This window comes from Mya arenaria, chromosome 3, assembly GCF_026914265.1.
Source record: "Mya arenaria isolate MELC-2E11 chromosome 3, ASM2691426v1".
Lineage (NCBI taxonomy): Eukaryota > Metazoa > Mollusca > Bivalvia > Myida > Myidae > Mya > Mya arenaria.
In genome coordinates this window covers 19,611,053-19,635,188 of record NC_069124.1, presented here as the reverse complement: position 1 = coordinate 19,635,188, position 24,136 = coordinate 19,611,053, and the positions used below count along the sequence as shown (strand labels likewise).

Sequence of the window (24,136 nt, the reverse complement as noted above, 5' to 3'; positions counted from 1 at the left end):
TAGCTATACCAATGCCAAGGTGGTTATTTTTGTACAGTCGGAAAAAAACATAGGAGACAGTTTACTGGTAACAGTCATATTACGCATGTTGATGTTTAGTCGTAATCAGGTGAAATGTCAACACATAGGCTATCGTTTGTCCAACAACAGCCGAATGAACTATTGTCGGTCATCATTGACGAGTGTATTCTTTTAATTGTGTAAGAGGTCAGTGTGTAAAATATCAAATGTCAGTGATTACATTTTCTAAATTTAAGTCAATCAATACTAAAACAAAACGATAATCCGTCTTATCACTTGACATTTGTCTTGGGTGTTTTGTGGTGTTGTTATTTCTGAATATGGTGTTTGTCCATCTAATGCGTTGATGTTTGCCCCTGCATTGAACCCCTAAACGGGGTTGAATATTCGACAACCGACATTGTCCCAGTTCAAATTTTCATTGTCAGTGATGGTGTTGGATTCTAAAACTCACTCCTTGACATCGGATCTTAAAACTTAGATCGGTATCTGTATTGTAGGATGTGACCTTACTTAACTTATGCCATCATTTAGTTAAGTGTTAAGGGCATAGTTTATAATTGATAAACCATTAGTGAATGAAAATGTTAATGATTTTCTGGCCCTTTTGAGTAGTAGAAAAACTGAATGATTATTAGCCTGCAGTTCCAAATATATTCCAGCATGCACTTTCTATTTAAAGTATTTTTACTATTAACCGGCACCTTTTGTGCTGATATTATCAAAAGCACTCTCCCAACTGAAAGCAGTCTTCATTCATCACTAACTTGTAAGATTCTTTGTTCACTTATATGTGTTGTATAGTATTGATGCACTAAATTTCAATGTTCTTGGGAATGAAAGCTTTGAAAAGTAATCGTCAAGGTAAATGTTTCCAGCAGGTAGTTGGGCAGATATACTCAATGAATTGCTTGGATTTTATTTAAATCGTGGATATAATGAAACACTTGAAGAATAATTTGACTTCTAATTCTAAGGATGAATTATTCAAACAAAAGCTAAGGTTGAATATAGCGTCCTTACATAACTTAACTTACGGTCCTTCAATTTTATGAAAATTTTGCAGAGTCGAGCTATCTTTAAAAAAAGGTATTTTGCTGGCTAGAAATGTTCCGACATATGACCTATTTTATAAATTTTTGGCTACTGAGCTTGTTTCTGTAGTTTTTCACATAACTACTGTACATGAACAAGCATTGATCTGCCTCTTGTGACATAAAATGAAACACAAAATTATAAACATAAAACTTGGTTAAGTTACATGACGAATTCTATTATGTTTTTAAATAAATGAACATGCAGAAGTTCAAAGATAACATCGATGCTGTTCACTGAATATATTATATCTAAAACTGCCAATCTACCATTCTATTGTAACTATTTAAGCAACAGAGTTATATTTTGTTTCGAGAGATTCCAATCGATAATCATCTGCTTAAGTAATAAACGTTCGATTTCTGACACAACGCGATGACTTTTAACATATACATATTAACATATACTCATCTACAAAGCTTCATCGCTGTGACCTACCTATACTGCATTTATTTCTTAGCCTGTTTATAAATGCATCTTCTACATGTATTCCTTTTTCTATCCAAGGATTGTATCGTTAGTTCCTTACCATACTGTATGTCGTTACTGTCCTTCAATAGATAGGACTCAATGGATTAGTGATAATACATAACAATTAAGCTACGGGTAGAAGAAGGACTGTTTGTCTTACAGGTAGATATAACATGTTTTTTTCTTCACCACGAATTGGCGTCAATATGTCTTACCGATAGTGCATTCAGTCCTTTCTCCCACACGAAATGGCATCGCTGTATCCTATCAATAGTGCATTGAATTCTTCTGCCGAACGAAGTTGCATCTCTATGTCCTATAGATACTTCATTCAGTCCTTTCTCCCACACATATTGGCATCGCTATGTCCTACCAATAGTGCACCGAGTCATTTCTCCCACACGAATTGGCATCGCTATGTCCTACCAATAGTGCACACAGAACCTCCGCACAAAATGACATCATTAATCCTACCGATAGTGCAATCAGTCCTTCTCCTGCACGGAATGGCATTGTCATGTCATACCGAAAGTGCATTCAGGCCTTCTCGTGGAAGAAGTGGTATTATCATGCCTTACCGTTAGTGCATACAGTCCTTCTCCCGCACGATGTTTAATTTTATGTCCTACCAATATTGCATAGAGTCCTCCCGCACGAAGCGGTATTGTTTTTCTACCGATAAAGCATTCAGTCCTTCTCCTGCACGAAGTTGCATTGTCATGTCATACCGAGAGTGCATTCAGTCCTTCTCCTGCACGAAGTGGCATTATAATGTCCTACTGATAGTACTGTACAGTAGTAGTTCTCGATCACGAAGTTGCATCGGGTTTTTTCTACCAATAATGCATTCAGGCCTTTCATGCACAAATTGGCATTGTCATGTCCTACAGATGGTGCATTTAGTCCATTTCCTGCACAAAGTGGCATCGTTATGTCATACCGATAGTGCATTTAGTCCTCGAGCACGAAGTTGCATTGGTTTTTCCTACCAATAATGCATTCAAGCCTTTTCATGCACGAATTGGCATTTTTATGTCCTACAGATGATGCATTCAGTCCTTTTCTGCACGAAGTGGCATCGTTATGTCATATCGATAGTGCATTTAGTCCTTTTCCTGCACAGAGTGTCATCGTTAAGTCCTACCGATAATGCATTGAGTCCAATCGTCGAACTATTGCTATAACTAGTAAGTAAGTGGTTCTTTACAATTAAAAAAAGACAAAATAAATAAATTTTAGTATGACAAAGAAAAACAATGCCAGTGCATGGTAAACCTTTTTGAGTTAAGTAATATCAGATACTTTAAGCGAACATTTAGGATCAAAAAGTAAAACTCTCGGTCTCCAATTTGTGTGATACTGAAAACACATTTCAACCTTGCATTGAACTTCGGAGAGAAAACTAAAAATGTATCTCCAAAAGCGGATTAATATTATTTTTTTCACACTTGAATATTTAATAAATCAGTTAGATATATAACCGATTTGACCTCAGATCGTGTTAGGCCTACGGTTAGCTTCTAACAATAATAATAGATGATTCTTAAACTTAAAGAGATTTAGGCATATATTAATGCAAGAAAATATAATGATGTTTATGCGGTTTTCAGATACTAGTATTAGAAATGATTGATCGTTCAACATTGGATTTATCATTTAACTTTAAATCTAAATACCGTTTGTTTGGTACAAAATACAATGAAAAATACAGGGACAAGCCAAACAACAAAGAACTATAGACACAAACATATTTACATTACGTACACAAATACAAACAACGAAACAAACTCTTATTCGTGTTAAGCATTCCCGACTCTTCTGCAAAGTAACAGACGTTTCTTTGACTGAAAACATTTTCAGTCAAAATCTCGGTAAAGGTTAGCATTATATTTTATGTTTTTAGGTAAAAATATATATATGTCTCTGAATCGTGTCATAACCCCATTTATGTAGTTTGTCCTGCTGAATTCAAAACAGGAGAAAAGGTGAGCATTTTTGAGGTAGAAATGAGGCACCCAAAATGCCAACAAGTACATATGCATGCATAAATATTGAAGCAATGGTTAACATCGTCGCTTAAGTATATCCCTCACGCATCAAAATTAATTTTGCAATTGCACTAGTGGCCAGAAGGAGGGGGGGGGGGGGTGACCCCCCCCCCCCCAACCACAACGTACCGATGTCGTCCAAGTTAACTTTTCGTTTCGAGGTAGGGGATACAGGGTAATCCAAAAGAACTGGAAAAAACAGGACAACCTTTTAGGTTGTGAAATTTGTTTAATTATTTTTTGTTTAGTGACACTGTTATTCAAAATCAATACATACACATATATAACAAACATCAATTGTGACTGATAAACCTTTAACTACATACTAAATAATGCATTTATTGAAAATATTTATTACTGATAACAAGATTGTAACCGTGTTTTTAATAGCAGAAAGCGCAAAAAATATTAAATGATTGGCAAATGCTAAAAGATTTATTGTGGTCTACTATAGTCTCATAAGGTAGAAATACCGTGTGTAATGCTCATTTCTTTCAAATTTAACTCGATATCCTTTATAAGAACCATTGTTTTCGACATTTATTCATCCTTTTAGGAATATTGAAACAATATTATTAATTGTGGTAAACCTTATCTGGGAGTACTTAAGAGTGCATCTTTATTACTCGAGTGAATGTACGTTCAAACCGGTTTAACACAAACATGTCACAGTAATCAATACCATCTGCGTTAAGATGTCGGGGATGTGTTAGACGAATGATTTTGTTTTATGGAGCTTTGAAGAGCGATGAATGGCACTAAAGTGGTGCCAAATTGATATCTCAAACACCCATTGGTAAGTCATTTATTTTTTCCATTTATTTTTTTGTCTTGATTTTTTAATATATAGACAGTCAAGAAGTAGGACATCTCGTAAAGAACGTTCACTTGAAACAGGCCTCTTCTTATCCACACTTCGACAGGGAGTGGGGATACTCTGCCTAAATAGCCGTCAACGAGTATTTTAAGAAATATCAAAATAATAAAAAATGGTGTCCCAGTGGTTGCACCAGTCAATTGTAGCCATGCCCCCCCCCCCCCTATAGTCCACCTAAATGACCGTCAATGAGTCTTTTGACGATTTTTAGACTATGGCAGTTACAGGGATACACATGAAATGTCAAAATAATAAAAAAGTATCCCTAATCACTCATTATTGTAGCTTCCCCCCCCCCCCAGTCTAAAATTATAGACGTGTAATACATTCTTCCAATCCTTACTGGATGACGGTACATTTCCGAACAGGGCACAAATCCCGAACACCGCCTAAAACACGCGTTTGTTTACCGTGATCGATTATTCGATGATCTAGATCAATACAGAGGCTTACCTTGGTCACACTTGCGAAGTTTCATCTTGTTTTGTTAAGTATTTTTCTAAAAAATGCCATTCAATGTTTATACGCTTAAAGATCAAAATGTAACACATGGGGGAATGACATCAGAGCGCGCACGCACATCTTAAGGTTTTGCAGTTAAGATATTTATAAATAGAAATCACGGTTTACATTTGAAGCAAATGTTTTGAAAAAACCTCGGAAACAATAAATCACTTTGCAGCTAAGTGTTTATTTAATATAGCATACTTTTTAATTATAATTGTATGACCATGTATTTTCGCTTTTCAAGTGTTTGGTATTTGTGCCCTCCATAGCGTAATTCGAAGGGTGATTTACTGTCCATAAAATGAACGATTTTCGACATAATATTGACGAGATCGTGAATCTGTACTTTGACAGCTGTTTTCACATGAACCAAAGATGTTTCATACGAAAGTTTAACTTACTACAACATAAACTCTCCAAGATAATTGTAAAAAACATCAGAAAGTGTTCGGATTTGTGACCTTAGCCAGTAACGTCTTAACAGGTTTGTGCAAAAACCGGGGGTGTTTTGAAAAATATTGAAATTGTATTAAGTGAAGTATTTTATGGTTTATTTTGATAATAAAGGTTTTTATTCATATTTTACCATGTAAGTGAAAAGTTATTTTGCATTAAAACACATTATTTACCTTTCCTTTTTTTTTTTTTTTTTTTTAGTTTTTCATTATTTTTTTCAAACTGACAATAAAAACGGTAGGGTCGGCGCCTATTCCGTAGCAAATGTATTTTTTTTTAAGGCCATATGACATTTTTATGTATGGAACTGATATAAAATAACATAATCTGGTAATATTTCTTGTTTTATGATATTTTTGAGATGTTAAATGCTTTAACCCGGAATTCCGATCGGAATAACTACCCACTTTTGATACTAAACAATTTGTACGTGAAGGATTTGCCATATCAAAAAACGTAAAAAAATCCGTAAACATACAATTCTTTGGTCTACTAAGATTTAGCTGGGTTGGCTGGACCGAAAGTAAAAGTCCCGGCTATTCCCCGAACCTTGAGGGGGGGCAAGGTTACAATTGACTGGTGCATTATTGTAGCAAGGGGGGGATAGAGATGGCGCATTTCCCACTAAAATTGTGTAAGAATTGACTTATTTAATAATTTAATATAGTTGACTAAAGAGTATTAAACTAGTTCAAAATGAGCTATTTCAGACAAAGTCTCTGCTATCCCCCGCACCTAAAACAAGGAAAGCTGTTTTATTTTTTGTTAGGCATATGTAATAACAGCATAGAGGAACAGCGTTTAAGTAATATCTTTACTAAGCTTTTAAGGTTTTTTAACTGTATGTATATTTAAAGGTAGAATACCCCTTATGGGCATCATTTCAAACTATGATCAGCTTGATAATTTCTTATTATTATGTGTATCATTTCCTGGTTTTAAAATTTAGAAGAATTTTACTGTCAAATCAACAAATATAATCAAACTGTACTTAATTAGTAATTAAAATTTTAACACAATGTTTTGACAGCATAAAAAATGGGTCCTTGTGAATGTCATTTTACAGCGATATCAACAAGTTCAAAAAATACTCATGACCTGTTCCTTATCAATATGAAATATCTTTAACCTTTTTGGAACATTATGCAAAAAAAAACCCAGTATGTTTTACCTTCGGTATAAGAAAATAACTATTTTTTAATAAAACTACTGTTGAAAAATGTAAGCTAATGAAATGGAAAATAAAAAGATGCTTCTGGGTTGCTTTGAAGTTGAACTGCTCACATGAACCCACAAAAGATGAATAGGTATGTGCTTAACAATAAAGGATAAAGCATTAAAATGAAGCATTTCAAGTGGAGGTTTTCATTAGGGTAGTGCTACCTTAAACACACACTTTACAATTATTTTTTTCTCTTTTTTAATCTATTTTCTTTAACCAATGGACTATACAAACAGTAGGGTCAGTCCCAGTATACAGGACAATTATTTAATAAAATGTTTATCCTTTTGATATCATAATTGTTTAAAAAAAATATCAAAATGTAAAGAAAAAATAACAGAGACCGGGTTCAAACTGTGGTCGCCAAAATTGCAGTCCAGTGTTGTATCCACTGCTACGAAAGTTTACACTTGTCTATTTAATTTAATATATACCTAGCTTGGTAACATTAAGTGATAACATCGATAATTTAATGGGAAAAAAAATGTGAAAAATCAATTAATTGTAAACTATGTGGTACTTCAGTTATTTAGTTTCAATGCATTGTACACATTGATACCAAGTTCATGTCAGTTTTCGGCAATTTTCTCTTCTTTCGCTATTTCATTATACGGTGTATAGCCCCTGAATAAAGTTTCACTCTGTTTCATTGAGTAATTATTTCTTAAAAATCCTTTCTTTGTTCTAATCTGCTAAAAGGTCAAAATGTCACAGTCATGTGAGCATCTTTGAGGCCTCTCAGTTATTATAACCAATGCACCAGTCAATTGTAACCACGCCCCCCCCCCCCCCCAGGTCCGGGGGTATACCGGGAATAGTCGGGGAAATGGGCCGTGTTTTTACTTTCTATGTGGCCACGCAGGGCCGGGTGACCGCGGTGGTTTTGTCTTTGAGCCAAATTTAGCCGAGATTGGGCCATATATAGAGTCTCTGGTGTGCGGGGGCATTTGGCGGGGGTTTTACCATCAGTTCGTCCCCGCAGGGGAGGGGGATTAGACCCAGGGTTGGCTGGACCGAAAGTCAAAGTCCCCGCTATTCCCCGGACCTGGGGGCGCCGTGGTTACAATTGACTGGTGCACAACATATAAGTAAAGATATTTATAAAATAAATAAAAGTACAGTTAATCAATATATTTTAATTTTAATGTGGTAAATTAACAAAGAATTAGATAGATGCTTTATGCAAAATCTCACAAAGATGTAAAAAAAATACTAAAGAGTTCGGTTTTGCTAGTTTGTAAAAATATTTCATGGAATCATGGTAAATTGTTATATTATGTCCAATGACAGCCCATATATTTTTAACTACTTGAACCTTTCTTGTTATAATTCTTATTATTTATTTTTTTAGTTGATGTGTGATGCTGATAATACAGAGACAGCTAGAGTGACAGAGTTTGATGAATAAACTTAAATTAAAAAACAGTGAGTACAATAATCCATTTTAACATGTCTTGTGTGTAAAGTGTGATTCCGAAGCAGTAAATATATATATATATATATGTATCTTTAAGTTTTGAATCACAAATTTAGATCAATAATCTATTATCACACAAAACTTAAAGAATATATATGAAAAGTCATGTGAATGGTGCAAGTCATATAATATAAAATTTATATTGATCAAGTCAAGCCATGCCATGTAAAAAAAAACTGACATCATATCAAAGATTGTATGAATCATTCTCAGAGCTTATAATTGAAAATATTTAATTGGTTGTAAGCGGACCATGCACGGTAATTTTGAGTAACCCCACCAGCCAATACAATATGGCTATTTAGAAAGGCTTTGATAATATGTTTTATCTAATGTTTATCTTTCCTAAAATATTTATATTTATAAATCTATTTACCGGTATAAATCTGTATTTATTTATTTATTAAATGCATTTATTTGCTCACTATTATATACAATACACTTATCGTTGTATATTGTCTAGCTAATACATGTATACAAATATGAATAATATGCATAATTATGGGGGGGGGGTCATAATTACCTATGGTGTACTGTCTTGTTCTTACGAATATATGATTTTGACTAAAATCCTTACTGAAAAAGCAGTGCAGACTGGCCTGTTTAAATAATTAATTAAATCTTAATGGGTTTAAATGTATTCTATTTTATTTTTAAAGATATTTTAGAGTTTAAAAGGAAGAGAGTCTGTTTTAAAGACTAAATAATTATATAGTCAGGATAAAAAATAATTATTTTTTAAAATCAAGTTCAAATAATTTTCCATTATTTGGCAAATGGAAAAAAGCTTTATATATTAAGAATGTTTTACTCGATAGAAAGTAATCCCAGTATCTTTTGCATTGCAACACTAAGAAAGTAAATATTTATTTTTTGTCTACCAATTCCATCAAAGTCTGTGAGTGGCTTATGATGCTAGGCCTGCCAATTTAATGGTTTTTCGAAATCATAAATTGAGACAACTTATAACTTTTGTATAAAATCTTCAAAGCTTTCAATAACTTAACATGTCATCCACCTTATTGTCTCAATTTAAAAATAGTTTTCACTCAACAACTTACTTATAAATCAGGATAATAGTTTGATAATGACTATCACTATCATTCTGTAAGATAATGTACTGGTACATAAATTTAATCCCCAATATATCAGATGAGTGTGATAGTATATGTATATGCTCTTAATAGTTGTAGCCCGGAATTATACTTAGGAAACAATAGAGTCATTGGACTGTTACACGAATTTCAATGACTCGAAATTCACCTTTTATTTGTTCCGGCATGGGAAAACGCTGTTATGTTAATACATATAGCCTGGAATTAACATAACTGGGTTTTCCCATGCAGGTAACAAATAAAAGGTGAATTTCGAGCTATTGAAATTCATGTAACAGTCCAATGACTCTATTGTTTCTGAAGTAACGTGTATATATTACAATGGTTTAATTTTTTTGTACCGTAGGATTAGGTTGGGAAAACCAGAATAGCTTTAATTCCGAGCTACAGCTATATGTATTAATATATATATATATATATAAATGCACGAAATCAATGTGGGATTTTCATTAAGTTTTGGTTAAACCATCTTTGTAACAAATTACAGTTACTTCCAAATTACATCTTATTCTACATAATACAAACTGGAGGACAGTTCTTTTTATTTGGTAATGTTAAGAGACTTGAAGACAAAAAAAATGTTTAAATTCAGAAAATCTTACACAAAGTAGAAACCTTCTATTAATGTCATTATCTTGAAAAAAATGAACAATTGCCTTTGAGCAATTGTATCAATCTGTGAAAATCTACATTTTGCCTTCGACATGTTATACAATTTAAGTATATTTACATGGAAATTAAGCTCAATTCTAAATTGACAGTCATGTATTTCTTCCAAAATTTTCATAGTATAAGGAACATGAATTTTTTATGAATTTAAGTGCATAACTGCAGATAATGATCATTATCTTAAATCAATTACAAGCCAATTCATAGTCATGCATATAGCCCCCTTTTCAAAATATGATTTTGATTGTCTCAAATGACCAGTCTTTCTCTGTGGGGGGTGGGGGCTGTCAGTCACAAGGAAACCTTTAAAAGGCATATTCATTCAGCCAATCAGATGTCAGGTTCAGTGAAAGGGGCGATGTCAGGTCAAGTAAAAGGGGTGGAGCTAAAACAAATACTGACATTCAATGTAGGTGGATCCCCCTTTGGCCTCACAAATATGTTTCAGTCACACTAGGGGGTGTGACAGGGTCAAGCCATAATGGAGTCATAGGCAAGCAGACTTTTATTAACCCAACAACAACAACAGGTGAGGAAAAAACTTTAAAGGTTTTATTATTTCTCATTTTCTTATACAAATTAAATATCTAACAATGACAAATATAAAATATGATAATTCAAGCATAATATTGACACCAAACATGACACATCTTGCAAATGGTCTTGAATAAAATTCCTACACTTCTTATAATGATAATACATGGGACCAATATCAAAACCATTATCCTGTTAAATAGGACAATGGATTTGATATTGGTAATTCGCAGACAATACAATGTAATTAAGTAAAAAAATACACAGTATGCACACCTGGCTTCACACAAAAAATTGTTGCTTAGGCCAAAAAAAAGTATTCATAGTTTCCATTTAAATATCAAAAAAAGGTAGGCATACGGTAACTGTTTTTGGTGGGTTTTTTTGAGGACCATGTTTCTTTAGCAAACTGACCTATATCAGGGTATTATTAAGGTCTTTACTAAAAAAGCACATATTGATCAAAACACCAAAAACAAAAAAGGTTCAGAAGGATTAAAATAGGGTCAGTTGGGCGGAAACAAAGATTTTTTAATCCTTATTTTGTCAATGATGTCATGTCAGTGATCAAAATGATAACACAATTTAAGCCCTGCATTCTGGAATGTGGGGCTAAATTCTTGATTGTGTTATAGTAGGGCCAAAAATAAAATGATTTGGTTAGGGTTACTTACATCCTTTTTAAAAACAGAAAGAGTAAAAAGTATAAAGGATTACATTTTTAAAATACATAATCTCATTATTTTTAAGAATCCACCAGTCATTTAATATGTGCGTTTTCACTTTAAAATACATGCATTGTTACAGTCTTGTTTTCAGTAAGTAACTTTTCCTTAAATGTATTCTTTGGAAAGTAATTTAAGGTTTATTATTCAAAATATATGTTAGTCAACTTGTGTATGTATTGATTTCCAACTTTTTTATTTTTTGTTTAAACTTTATGTATTCGAATTTTTGCGTAAATACCTGCTTATGTGATAAAAGACTGCTGACAAAAGATTAGATTTCAGATTTTGATATTTCCATTCCAAATTTAATGTTTTATAGCTTAAACTGCTACTAACAGTTTAAGAAAAATGCATAAAACATCAATTTTGGACGGAAGTATGAAAAGCTGCAATCTGATATTTTGTCAGCAGTCTTTTATCACTGGTTTGCAGATATTTACGCAAAAATTCGCTTGTTCGAAGACAAAAATTTTAAAAAAATTGTCAAAACGTTCAATCTGTGAGGTTGCAGCTTTAATATAAGACTAACGTAAATATTAAAAACACATGAGGCCCCTTTAATATTAACATGTCAATATCAAAAAGAAGATGAATACTGAAAACTATGAGAAGGTGTTTTTATAATTAAAAATAAATTGCTTAAAGCAAATATCTGAAATTAATAATTGTCATGCAAAGCAGCCTGTAATGAATATGAATATTAGATTTTGGCCTTGAACACCTTTTTAAGAAGAGTGTTTTGAAGTAAGGATTATCATAATGCTGAACTTAATATTATACTGTAGCTTTGTAGCAAATCCTTATGATTAAAGTCACTGTGTCTTCCTTATGCTGTGATAAAGATCTCCCTAGTAACATTTCTAAACCTAATAAATTAAGTGAAAAAGGGTGTTTATTGGGGGTAATAAAACACATCTTGATAATGACCAATTAGTTTTAATCTTTCAAGTGTTGGTAGGAGGGGTCTTAACTTTTTGAACTGCCAATATTTTCCTGGTTATTTTGTCCACCATGTCAAAATGATCTGGGTTGTTTTGTCAACCCTGTCTAAATGGGTTGGACATGTTTTGTCCCCTTAGTCAATCAAAGCACTGAAAGTGCTGATGGACGGTGACATTGTTCGGTCTGCAGAACTAAGTCCTTCCTCTTATAAACACAGAAAATCATCGGAACCTAATCTTGAATAAAGAAGCATAATTTGAACACTTTTAAGTGAGGACAATTAGACAATGCTTCAAACCAAATATCTGAGCTTGATATTTATTTTCCAAACATAATTATTCATCTTAATGCTGTAGCTTTGAAAAGTTGATGAAAATGTCACCTGGCAATATCATCGTTAATGTTTGTTTGCAGAACTACTTCATAGTCAAAATTTCATTCCAGTTGCATAACAAATACGCCAAAAGGACACAATCAAGATAACTAAAGCATAACATTAACAGATGTTTTTTAAAACAGTATACATGGTCCAAAGTTCAATGTTGTACTCAAAATTAAAAACGTAGGCCTTAGCTGAAGCAACTGTGCACAAGATGATCAATTTGCAAGAAAAACAATTGTCGAAAACTGACATAAACTTGGTATTAATGTGTAGAATGCATTGAATCTTACTAACTGAAGTACCACATAGTTTACAATTTATTTTAGCTAAGCAGTGATTTGGTATTTTTCCATTAAAAATATTACTGAGTATGTCTACGAAGGTATATAGCTTAAATATACCACCGGTTTGGAGTAAGCCTTTGTAGCACAGTGGATACAACACTGGACTGCTATTTTTTTACATTTTGGTCCTTCCTCTATAATTATGATTCAAAGCATAACACATTCTATTAAATAATTGTCCTGAGTTGCGTTACAGGAAAAAAATTGGTGCCAATCTGGTGTACAGTCCCTTTAAAGTAACACGAGAACAACAATGATGAATTGTTTTCCAAACATAGCAACATTTTATTGCAGAGACCACAAAAATAAAAAAAGTAAGTGAAAATGTCACAATCATGGTTAGCCAAACACAACATTTATAATTATTCTTAAAGCAGTACATTTTATGAAAGAGGGACAAAAGGTCACAGTAAAGAAGATCTGAGGACAATATTGATAATTGTTTTGCAAAACTTACTGAACTTTCGTTGCAGTACCTTAGAATAGAAAAGATGGTCAAACGGTAATTATAAAGGTTATCCAAGTACAATAATATTGATATTTGTTCTAAAAGTTATACACATGGTCTAAATTTCTTTGCTGTTGCTTCAAAAATAGAATGTATGTCAAAAATCATATTCTATGTCATCAAAGCACAACATTGCTTTTTGTTTTGAAAACTGTACTAAAAACTTTCATTGAAGTAGCTTAAAAATAGGAAAGTATGTCGAAAGGACAACGTTATCAAAGCACAATTTTGATTTTTGATTTCGAATCAATGGTCTTAATTTCATGGCTGAAGCTTCAAATTTTAATGTGTGTCAAAAGGCCATAATCTAGGTCATCAAAAGACAACATTAAATATTGTTTTCAAAACTGTCTAAAATGCTATAGCTCTAAAAAATAATTAGGTCAAAAAGGTCCCAGTCAGGGTCATCCGAGAACGACATATATAAATATATGTTTGTTTTCAAAACAGTACAAATGTCAAGTTTTCATTGATGAAGCTTTAAAAAACATATTCAACAACTTCAGGAAATGTGTAAATAACTTGGCCTTTGTCGATCATACTAACATATTTCCTTGACGAGTTGTATAATACAGTCTATTATATGATGACGAGTCTTAGTATCTTTTTATCAAAATATTCTTTAAGTAAAAACAGCAAAAACAACTTACCTGTTTTACTTATTTAGTAAACAAGAGCTGTCACAGAGACTGCGTGCTCGACTATTACGCCGTTGTTCAGTGTAAGGATTAAAAAGTTTTGTCGAAACATGGATCACTGCAAAATTAGATTAAATTTCAATGCAATACATTATGTATTTGTTGAGATATTAACATGAATGTGGTTACATGGAAAAATTTTAAGTCCAATGCTTGAAACTTTAACCAGTATTTCTAAGTTGCATAATAAAGGGGCAAAAATGATAAAATATAAAAGATAGAGTTATCTTTCCTGATTATTTAAGAAGGTTGAATAGTTGGGACCCTGTGTATAAAGTTTCAATGCAATACATGATGTATTTGAATTTATATGTCAAATAATAAAGCAAAACCTTAACCAGAATTTTTAAGTCGAATAATAAAGCAGTGTTCGACACTAACGGGGTCCCGGGATCCCGAGGACACCAATTTTTCAGGAGGGACACCTGAACTTCGAAGTCCGGTATTCTGTCGGAACACTTAAATTTTTGAAAGGGTCATTATTTGCATTAAATGCAAACTAGAGTTCTCTTACTTGGTTAATTAGGAAGGTTGGATGGTTGAGTACCATTGTATAAAATCTTAATACAATACATCAAGTAGTTGCTGAGATATCAACCTATGTGTGCTTACATGCAAAACCTTAACCAGAATTTCAAAGTCAAATAATAAAGGGCCATTTTTTGCATTAAATTCAAATAAGTGTTATCTAACTTCATTAATTTAGTAGGTTAGATAGTTGGGAATACATATCTAAAGTTTCAATGCAATACATGATGAGATAATGACAATGATAATTAAAGGTGCTTACATGCAAAACCTTAACCAAGGTGTGACGTCGACGCTTGGGTGAGTAGTATAGCTCTCCATATTCTTCGAATAGTCGAGCTAAAAACAGGATACATGTACCATTAAAGCGATGCTATTCTCTGCACTACAAGCATGCATTGCAAAAATTTGTATTAGTAAAAATTTCAAACCAAAAAATCATGCGATCATTCTCACACTGTTTGTAAGAAGAATACATATAAAGGTGATATCAAGTACAGCAGAAAGGAATAAAAACAAAAAACTAAACTTTTTTTAATTGTGACATCATAATGGTCACCGGTAAGATGAAGTCATAGATTACTATGTGTTCATGACGTCATTTCCTATTTAAACCAATATAGTACCCCATTCAGTACCCAACGTGATTGAAAGTTTTTATCAGGAGATAAGATAAATATCACATTTTCCTCTTAAGAATTGATTGGAAATTTAATTTGACATTTTTTCATCACAATGAATACAAAATGACAAATTGTCATTTGAAAAAAACATTCTTGTCTATGAATTTGTTTAAAAACATGTGCAAGGGATACTATAAGTTACATGGTCAGTAGGTAGCCCGCGATATGGGATATTCAATGTAAAGGAAACCATATTGCGGTGGAGTGAAGCTCGAACCTAAATATGGATTCTTGCCCCCCATATTTCCAATACTATGTCACCTACTAACCCTGTAATGTAAGTATAACGTTGACAACCTCTTACCCTGTTTAAATGTTTTATTTATTCATTGAAATATTCATCAAATCCGAATAAAGATGCCATTTTGGTGTAATTTAAATTTGGAAAATGGAAAAATGTGGTGTCACCGCGTGACCTGTCCTTGACCAACAGCGGTGTTTCATAAATATTGGAGTTGTTATATTTTTTTGACCAATTGAAATAGACCAATGTTATATTGATATACCCATGTGTATTTAGGAGAGAACAAATGTGTGATGGCTGTATTTAACTGGATATAAAGTATACAAGTAAATAAAAAAAAACATGAAAAAAAAAATCTTTATGAATAAACATTATTCAGAATGGGTGGAGTGATCGATGATAATGAGCCCTTCTTAATCATTAAGCTAGTTACTTTAGGTCATTCAATTGACTTAGAAAACAACCTCATTGTCTAATTCATTGTCGACGTAAAATCTTATGCAGGGATTGTGCATCAGGTGAGTGACAGTAGGCTGAGGAAAAACCAAACTTGAAGAATGAAATTGTTAATGATTAAGGATAGCACTTCATTTATGCCTATCTGAAATTTCATTTGCTTAATTGTAGGTTTATTCTATTTTTGTTGTTAAAGCTGCACTCACACAGATTGAAAGTATTGACAACTTCTTTATTTTTTGTCTTCGAACGAGCCATTTTTTTGCGAAAATCCATGGAAACCAGTAATATAAGACTGCTGACAAAAAATCAGATCATAGATTCTTATACTTAAGTTCAAAAATTGATGTTTTATGCATTTTTTCTTTAACCGTTAGTATCAGTTTAAGCCATTAAGCATCGATTTTTGAACATATATATGAAAATCTAAGATCTGATATTTTGTCAGATATCTTATTATTGGTTTGCACATATATATTTACGCAATAATTTGCTCTTTCCAAAACAAAAAATAAAAGAAGCTGTTAAAATAGTCAATCTGTGGGAGTGCAGCTTTAAGGGCTCATTATTTCTTAGTCTAAACAAGTTGATGTTCAAATTAAGAGTCTTCTTATCCATAAACATCTATTAAAACAAGTTTTTAAAAAAGAGGGTGTTTTGAAAATATCAAAATTGAATTAAGGAAAAGAATTTCATATTTATCAGGTTTGAACTGACATTTCCAAATGCTTTACCCTTTGGAACAAGCCATGTGGTAACTAAGAAATATGTCAAGTCCAAGATATACGCATTTATAGCACAAAATAAACCAAGCACAATTTTGATCACAATTCACACACTGTGCAAGCATGTCAAAACATGGCCATGTTAAAATTGCAAAATTTCCTTCTGATTGAAAAAAAAATCACAGGCTGTCGGACTAAATAACTGACACTCCTTTTCTATAAAAGTTCATGCTGTCTTCAGAAATAAATTGAAATAACGAATAAGGGTAATGTAACATTCTGCCAAAGGGGGAAGTGCATTCATAGTATGTGGATGTCCTGGATTAAATATGCAAATTAACATACCAGGTCTCTGTTTGGAGGAAGAATACATGTATATGTATATACAAGGGTTATGCATGATTTTCTCTGAAGGGATCTGTTGGCCTTGAACATTTCAGTAATATGGCTTGTTTTTATTGATCTTTTTTAGACACACATGTTTGATGCTTGATAGGCATACCAATGAGAATGATTTGCCCAAAATTGCAACAGAACAATTTCAGGGGCGTAGCCAGCGTTACACACTTACGCACATGCGCAACATCAATTTGAAAAACGAAAAAATGGCCAAACATGGCATCAAAGTTGAGGGTTATGTTTTGACATCATAATAAAACCTTAAAGGGAAGATCAGCTATAGAAAGCATTGTTCCTCTGTGCTAGATATCTAACACAGCCTTAAAAATCAATTAAATTTTTTTCCGTGGGGAGCAGCCCCCCCTTAACCTCCTACGGTTACAGGAATTCCCCATCCCATAGCCTCTCACATTTAGTACAGCCTGGCTACGCCCTTGAATTTAATTAATTGCCAAAAAATGTCAAAATCCTGTCTACATTCTAGTATTTTGATTTTTTTTTTTTCATTGAGTAAGAGACCCTTTTGAGCTATTTAAACATTGTAAATATCCGTAAAGCTATATGCATGTATACAATATTGATATCCCCAGCATGCACAATTAAGTTATGCATTATCTTTTACCATTGTTAATTTTAACATACAAGAAAATACTGTAATTTACACTTACCTGAAAAAAGTGTAGTAAATGATAGAGAATAATAAGTGGCAGATTTCAAATCAAGGCATTTAAGGCTCACCAGGGGCTTAGCACCATCCAGATAATACAGACAGGCTAGCTCCGTGTCCTAATGCCAGGATCATTTATAGTAACTTTATCTTGTTGAAAAGTTTAATACTTGACTAGTCCAAATAAACAGCAACTTCAGAGTCTTGGACAAGTTTTGTTTTGGCGAGTCTTCATGTCCACATCCAACTTTTTCTCCTAGCCAAGAATGACATTTCAAGCACTAAGTTTATTTAGTTCAAATAATTGTACATTGAATGATTTTTTACCATTTTTGATATGGCACATCACATAGTGAACACATCTTTAATTTTCGACTTGATGCATATTGAGCTTCAAGATGACACGCATCAGCCAGATAGGTCCAAAATGGCAATGCTATGTTGACAGAAGCTGATCGGAATTTAAGTGTTTAATGAAACACTTGTGTAATTATACACACTTGTGTGATTAAACAATGATAATGGCTCAAGATAAATTATGCGAAACTTTCATGTTCCTGTTTTGCAATGCAATCTTTAATATTGAAGTGTTGTTACAGTTGAAGAAAATATTTTACTATGGTATGAATCAGATCAACATGGCATAAAGGCAACCAAATTATGCACTGGTCAGTCAATTGTAACCACGCAACCCCCCCCCACCACCACCCCCCCCCCCCCCCCCCCCCCCCCCGATCTTGGGAATAGCAGGGACTTGGACTTTCAGTACAGTCAAAACCGGCTAAATTCCATACCATGCGGAGACGAACAGTTGGTAAAATCCCCACCAAAGTCCCTGCACCCCGGGGACTCTAGGCAAGGCCAATTACCCGCTGTATTTAAAACAGACAAAACCACCGCATTTACCCGGCAATGTGGTGCCACCGGAAAAGCATAAACACGACCCATTTCACCGGCTATTCCCCGGACCTGGGGTGGCCGTGGTTACAATTGACTGGTGCATTAATATCACAATTTTAAAGAAAATCTGAAATACCCTACTGAACTATGCAGAAAGATGACAACTGTGACGCAGATGCAAATTGTTTCGAGTTATTTACATAATCATTATTTTTCACATCAATATTTGCAACAATTATTAACATCTACTAATGCTAGTAATGGCACGAAGCAAAACGACGTCATTGTTTTTTGGATTTTCACTTAGTTTGTATTTCCGTGTTTTACTGCAACTTACTTTTAGTGGTGGGTGACCTTTCACCAGATGTATTTCAGTCATTAATTGTATTGCGTTAAATTCAGCCAATTTGACCACAAGGTGATGATGTTATTCAATTAATTATTTTTAATTCTCCTTTTTAGCACTAACAATCCATTGTAAAACTCGAGTGTGATGCCTTAAATCCGATTTGACATCGGAAATTCCACGGACATGTGTTGATTCGGCTACCAGACAACTTATTTACAACTTATTTACAGATCTCATTGACATTTATAAGACGACCTACAATGTTTTTCTTTATACTCAAGATAAAAAATAAAATAGAATTAAGGGGCCGAAATGTCTCTATTGAAAATCACTAAGGGGCCGAAACGTCTCGAGTCATTTTAATTAAGGGGACGAAATGGCAGGGCCGAAACGTCTTAGGGGCCGATTTGGTAGTAGGCCGATTTGGTAAGGGGCCGATTTGTCTTGCTCCCGTTGATTCATCCGCCATCTTGGATAAACCGGGTCATTTTGGGTCATGCCATTAACACATCATATTTTGATGATTCTACTAAAAGAGTCTACAGTATGATATATATTTTAAAATATTTCGATAGTTCAAAGTATTGAATTAATTATGTTTAGCAACAATGTACTTCAGTATTCAGTTCGAAACATTTACGGATTTAATTTTATCGCTTCAGTATTCAGTTCGAAACATTTACGGATTTAATTTTATCGATACAGTAAAATGGCCGAGGAGTTCCGAATGAAAATTTGTAGTAATGTAGTGGAACTATTTCCATGCATTCGGAGCTCCTCGGCCATTTTTTTCAAAAACAACCTCGGATGTATGCCGGTACATCTGTTGAAGTAGTCCGTATTTTTTTGAATAAAATCATTAATTAAATGTAGTGTTTAAGAGTTGTATTCATTGCTCTCAGTTTAAATTGATTGCCAGTGAAGTGTATTATTGCAAACATAATTACGATTCCCAAGAGTTAAGTCATAAATTTTAACTACTAAATAAGATTACTACGCGATCTATTTGCAGCGGACTTAAACGTACCACTTTTTAAGTATGTAAACCGTCCATATACATCCGAGGTTGTTTTTGAAAAAAATGGCCGAGGAGCTCCGAATGATTTCCATGTAGTAGTCAATATTGGCGAAATGATTTATCAATATAAATATTTGATTTCAGTACCAATTGTCAATAAATTATACATGACCCACTTCTCTCACTATTCGCCCAGACATTTTAGAAAAAAAACTATGTAACAACCACTTTAAATCAGCTGTGTATTCAAAACAATGATGAGAACTATTTACTGAGCGCACTGGCGTTCTTTGGCTTGTAGTTTGCTCGGCTGATGTGCCTACTTAGGACGGGCCCTGAGGGGCACCGTCCAAAAATGACATGGGATGTTTTGTCCTACATTTTTATAAAGGAGTTCAGAATAAATAACACATTAGTTTGCATGCTTATATTTTTTAAATGCAAATGACTTTTATTATAAGTTTAAAAAATACTCTTAAAGCTGCATTCTCACAGATTTACCATTTTTACAACTTTTTTTATTTTTGTCTTGGAAAGAGCAAAGATTGTTGATAAAAAAAACAGATCTTAGATTTTCATATTTTCGAAAATTAATGTTTTAGAGCTTAAACCCTTACTAACGGTTTAAGAAAAATGCATAAAACATCAATTTATGAACTTAAATATAAAAATCAGCGATCTAATTTTTTGTCAGCAGTCTTTTATAACTGGTCTCCATGGATTGTAGCAAAAATTGGCTTGTTCCAAGACAAAAATTAAAAAGTTGTCAAAATGTTTAATCTGTGAGAGTGCAGCTTTAACTATGGAAGCTTTTCAGTCATTTGCCTATATGTCTATTTGATTCAGTAAATTGTATGGTGATTCATATAAAGCTAGGCTTATAAGGATATGCTTATTTTTCATTGGGTTCTATTTTTAGCACATAACAGCTTCATTACAAGAATATATTAATTATTATTAAAGCTGCACTCTCACAAATTTACCGTTTCTACAATTTTTAGCTCCACTGGCCGAAGGCCATGGAGCTTATGTCGTCACAGATTGTCCGTCGTGAGTGCGTGCGTGCGTGCGTGCGTAAACTTTTACTTTAAACGACATCTCCTCTGAAACTGATAAGCGGATTTTGACAAAACTTCACAGGAATGTTCCTTTGGTGGTCCTTTACCAAAATTGCTCAAATGGTTCCGGTCCATTGCACAATATGGCCGCCAGAGCTAAAAATAGCAAAATCTTTAAACGACATCTCCTCTGAAACGGTTCGGCAGATTTTGATGAAACTTGACAGTAATGTTCCTTAGGTGGTCCTTTATTAAAATTGCTCAAATGGTTCTGGTCCATTGCACAATATGGCCGCCACAGCTAAAAATAGCAAAATCTTTAAACGACATCTCCTCTGAAACGGATAGGCAGATTTTGATGAAACTTGACAGAATTGTTCCTTGGGTGGTCCTTAACCAAAATTGCTCAAATGGTTCCGGTCCGCTGCACAACATGGCTGCCAGGGCAAAAAAATAGAAAAACCTTTAAAGAACATCTTCTCAGAAACCGATGATCAGATTTTGATGAAACTTAACAGAAATGTTCCTTGGATGGTCCTTTATCAAATTTGCTTCAATGGTTTCGGTCCACTGCACAAGATGGCCCCCAGAGGTAAAAATAGAAAAACCTTTAAACGACTTCTCCTCAGAAACCGATGATCGTATTGCAATGAAACTTGACAGAAATGTTACTTGGGTAGTCCTTAACCAAAATAGCCCAAACAGTTCTGGTCTGCTGCACAACATGGGCACCAGAGCTAAGAATAGAAAAAAAACGTTAAACTACATCTTCTCAGAAACCGATTATCAGATTTTGATGAAACTTTACATAAATGTTCATCGGGATGCCCTTTAACCAAAATTGCCCAAATGGTTCCGGTCCGCTGCACAACATGGCTGCGAGAGTTAAAAATAGAAAAACCTTTAAGGACTTCTCGTCCGCAGTCTTCACGAAAAACATTTTAACCTACTAGCCAGTTGGACTAAATGACAATCTAGTAGTCCGACTATTTTGCCACATTATAAAACTGTATGCTTGAGGTAAATACCTATTTCAATTGAGCAGCTTGCAGTTTGAGTAAACATTTCTTTATTATGATGCTCATGCAGTGATAGGGAGTGACATCCTTCTGTTGGGAATAGTGCTCCTTGTTTTTCAGAACCTATGGGTACTATGTAAAAACAAAAGGCATCTTGCTTGAATAGACTGTAATAATATCAACATGGTTAGAAAAGAAATGCCATGCTTTAATAGCTTTGATTACATTTTACTACTGAATTACCTCCCTTTAATAGAAAAAAAAATAATGTCTTAATTTTTCACCTATAGCATCTTTAAATAATTTTTAAACAATAATAATTTATGAGTAAACATATAAGCATAAAGTTCTCACAAAAAGATCAATTTAAAAACCTTACATTTATACATAGGAAAGTATATATAGACTGAACATTAATTTTCGTTTAAGTGACATTCTGAAAGTTTATGAAACAGCTATTTTTAGTAACTTAAATGGTCGAAAAGTGTAAGTGAAACACCAAGTCGATTCTATCTCGTCAGTTCTTGTTCAGGTTAGATATTTGCTTCATAATCTATTCAGATTAAATGTTAACCGATGATCAGATTTTGATGAAACTTGACAGAAATGTTCCTTGGGTGGTCATTAACCAAAATTTGTTAAATGGTTCCAGTCCACTGCACACCATGGCTGCCAGAGCTAAAAAATAAAAAATAAACTTTATACGACTTGTCGTCGAAACCGATGACCTTTTTTCGATAAAACTTGACAGAAATGTTTGTTTGGTGCTCCTTTACTCAAATTGCCCAAATCATTTCGGTCCACTGCACAACATGACAGCAAGAGCTATTAAAGTAAAAATTTTTTTTAAATAACTTCTCCTCAAAAATTGATGATTGTATTTCTATGAAACTTGACGAAAATGTTCGTTAGGTGGTCTTTGCTTGAACCTTTTGGCCAGTGGAGCACAGGCACTGATGTGCCTCTTGTTTTATTTTTTTGTCTTGGAAAGAGCAAATTTTTGGGTAAGTATCTGCAAACCAATGATAAAAGACTGCTGACATAGATTATATCGCAGATTTGCATATTTTCGTTTGAGAGCCAATGTTTTGTGGGTTAAACTATTACAAACGGTTAAAGAAAAAAGCATGATCTAATTTTTTGTCAGCAATTTTATATCACTGGTTTTCATGGATTCTTGAAAAATAAAATACTTCCTCTGTTGGCCAATTGAGAACAAAATCAAGAGGTTTTGGGTTTTGCTGTTTATACGTTCTGGGATTTTTCCAAAGCATTTATTTATAGGACTTATAAATTTTATGTACAGCATTCTGTATATTGTCAAGTGTCCTTTTTTTAAAATTATATACAACATGTATAAATATTCATGTTTCAGGAAATAACCACCATCTCTCTCAGAGGTCGTCTTTCTCATTATTGTGGGGAAACCTCAAAGGGCATCAGGAAAACCTTCATCAACCTCTTTGTGCCCAGTGGCTTGTGCAACGGTGTTTCAGAAGTATAAATACCTTTTTAATTTGTGTATATCAATTGTATAATGACTTATTTTTATATATTAAATATATATATATGATTATATATATAGATGGTTAATCTTATGACTTCCTGATAGTATTTAAGTTGTGAAATATTAAATAATCTAATCATAAAAAATGCTTGGAAATGACAATAAAGAAAGATATTTGTCGAATAGGAAGTTTCACCTGTCCTGTTTATATTACAAATCATTTTAAATCAGACAGAAAATTCAATATACTTGAAGTATCTCACTGTTTATTTGTCTTCACATTTTGTATTGTCACATCAAGCCTGTTTGAACATCCTAGAGAAGATAAGTGTATAGAAGCGGATATGATATAATAAATATGCATATAAATGTGCTTTAAATGTATATTTTCAGATTATCATTAAAACGGGGATAATGGATGACTGGCCACACATATGGGGCTATGGACAAGCTTCAGAGCAGGCTGCTAGGTGGTGGTTTAGTAGTTTA

The 24,136-nt window shown here is 33.4% G+C and overlaps 1 long non-coding RNA gene across 1 annotated transcript; it reads left to right on the top strand.

The window, feature by feature from the left end:
• Window positions 1-4,308: 4,308 nt before the first annotated feature.
• On the top strand, window positions 4,309-23,638 carry LOC128229076 (uncharacterized). The gene is made up of 3 exons (XR_008260025.1): window positions 4,309-4,431; window positions 8,049-8,122; window positions 23,516-23,638. It is a non-coding gene; the product is annotated as an uncharacterized LOC128229076 (long non-coding RNA).
• The last annotated feature ends 498 nt before the right edge of the window (window positions 23,639-24,136 follow it).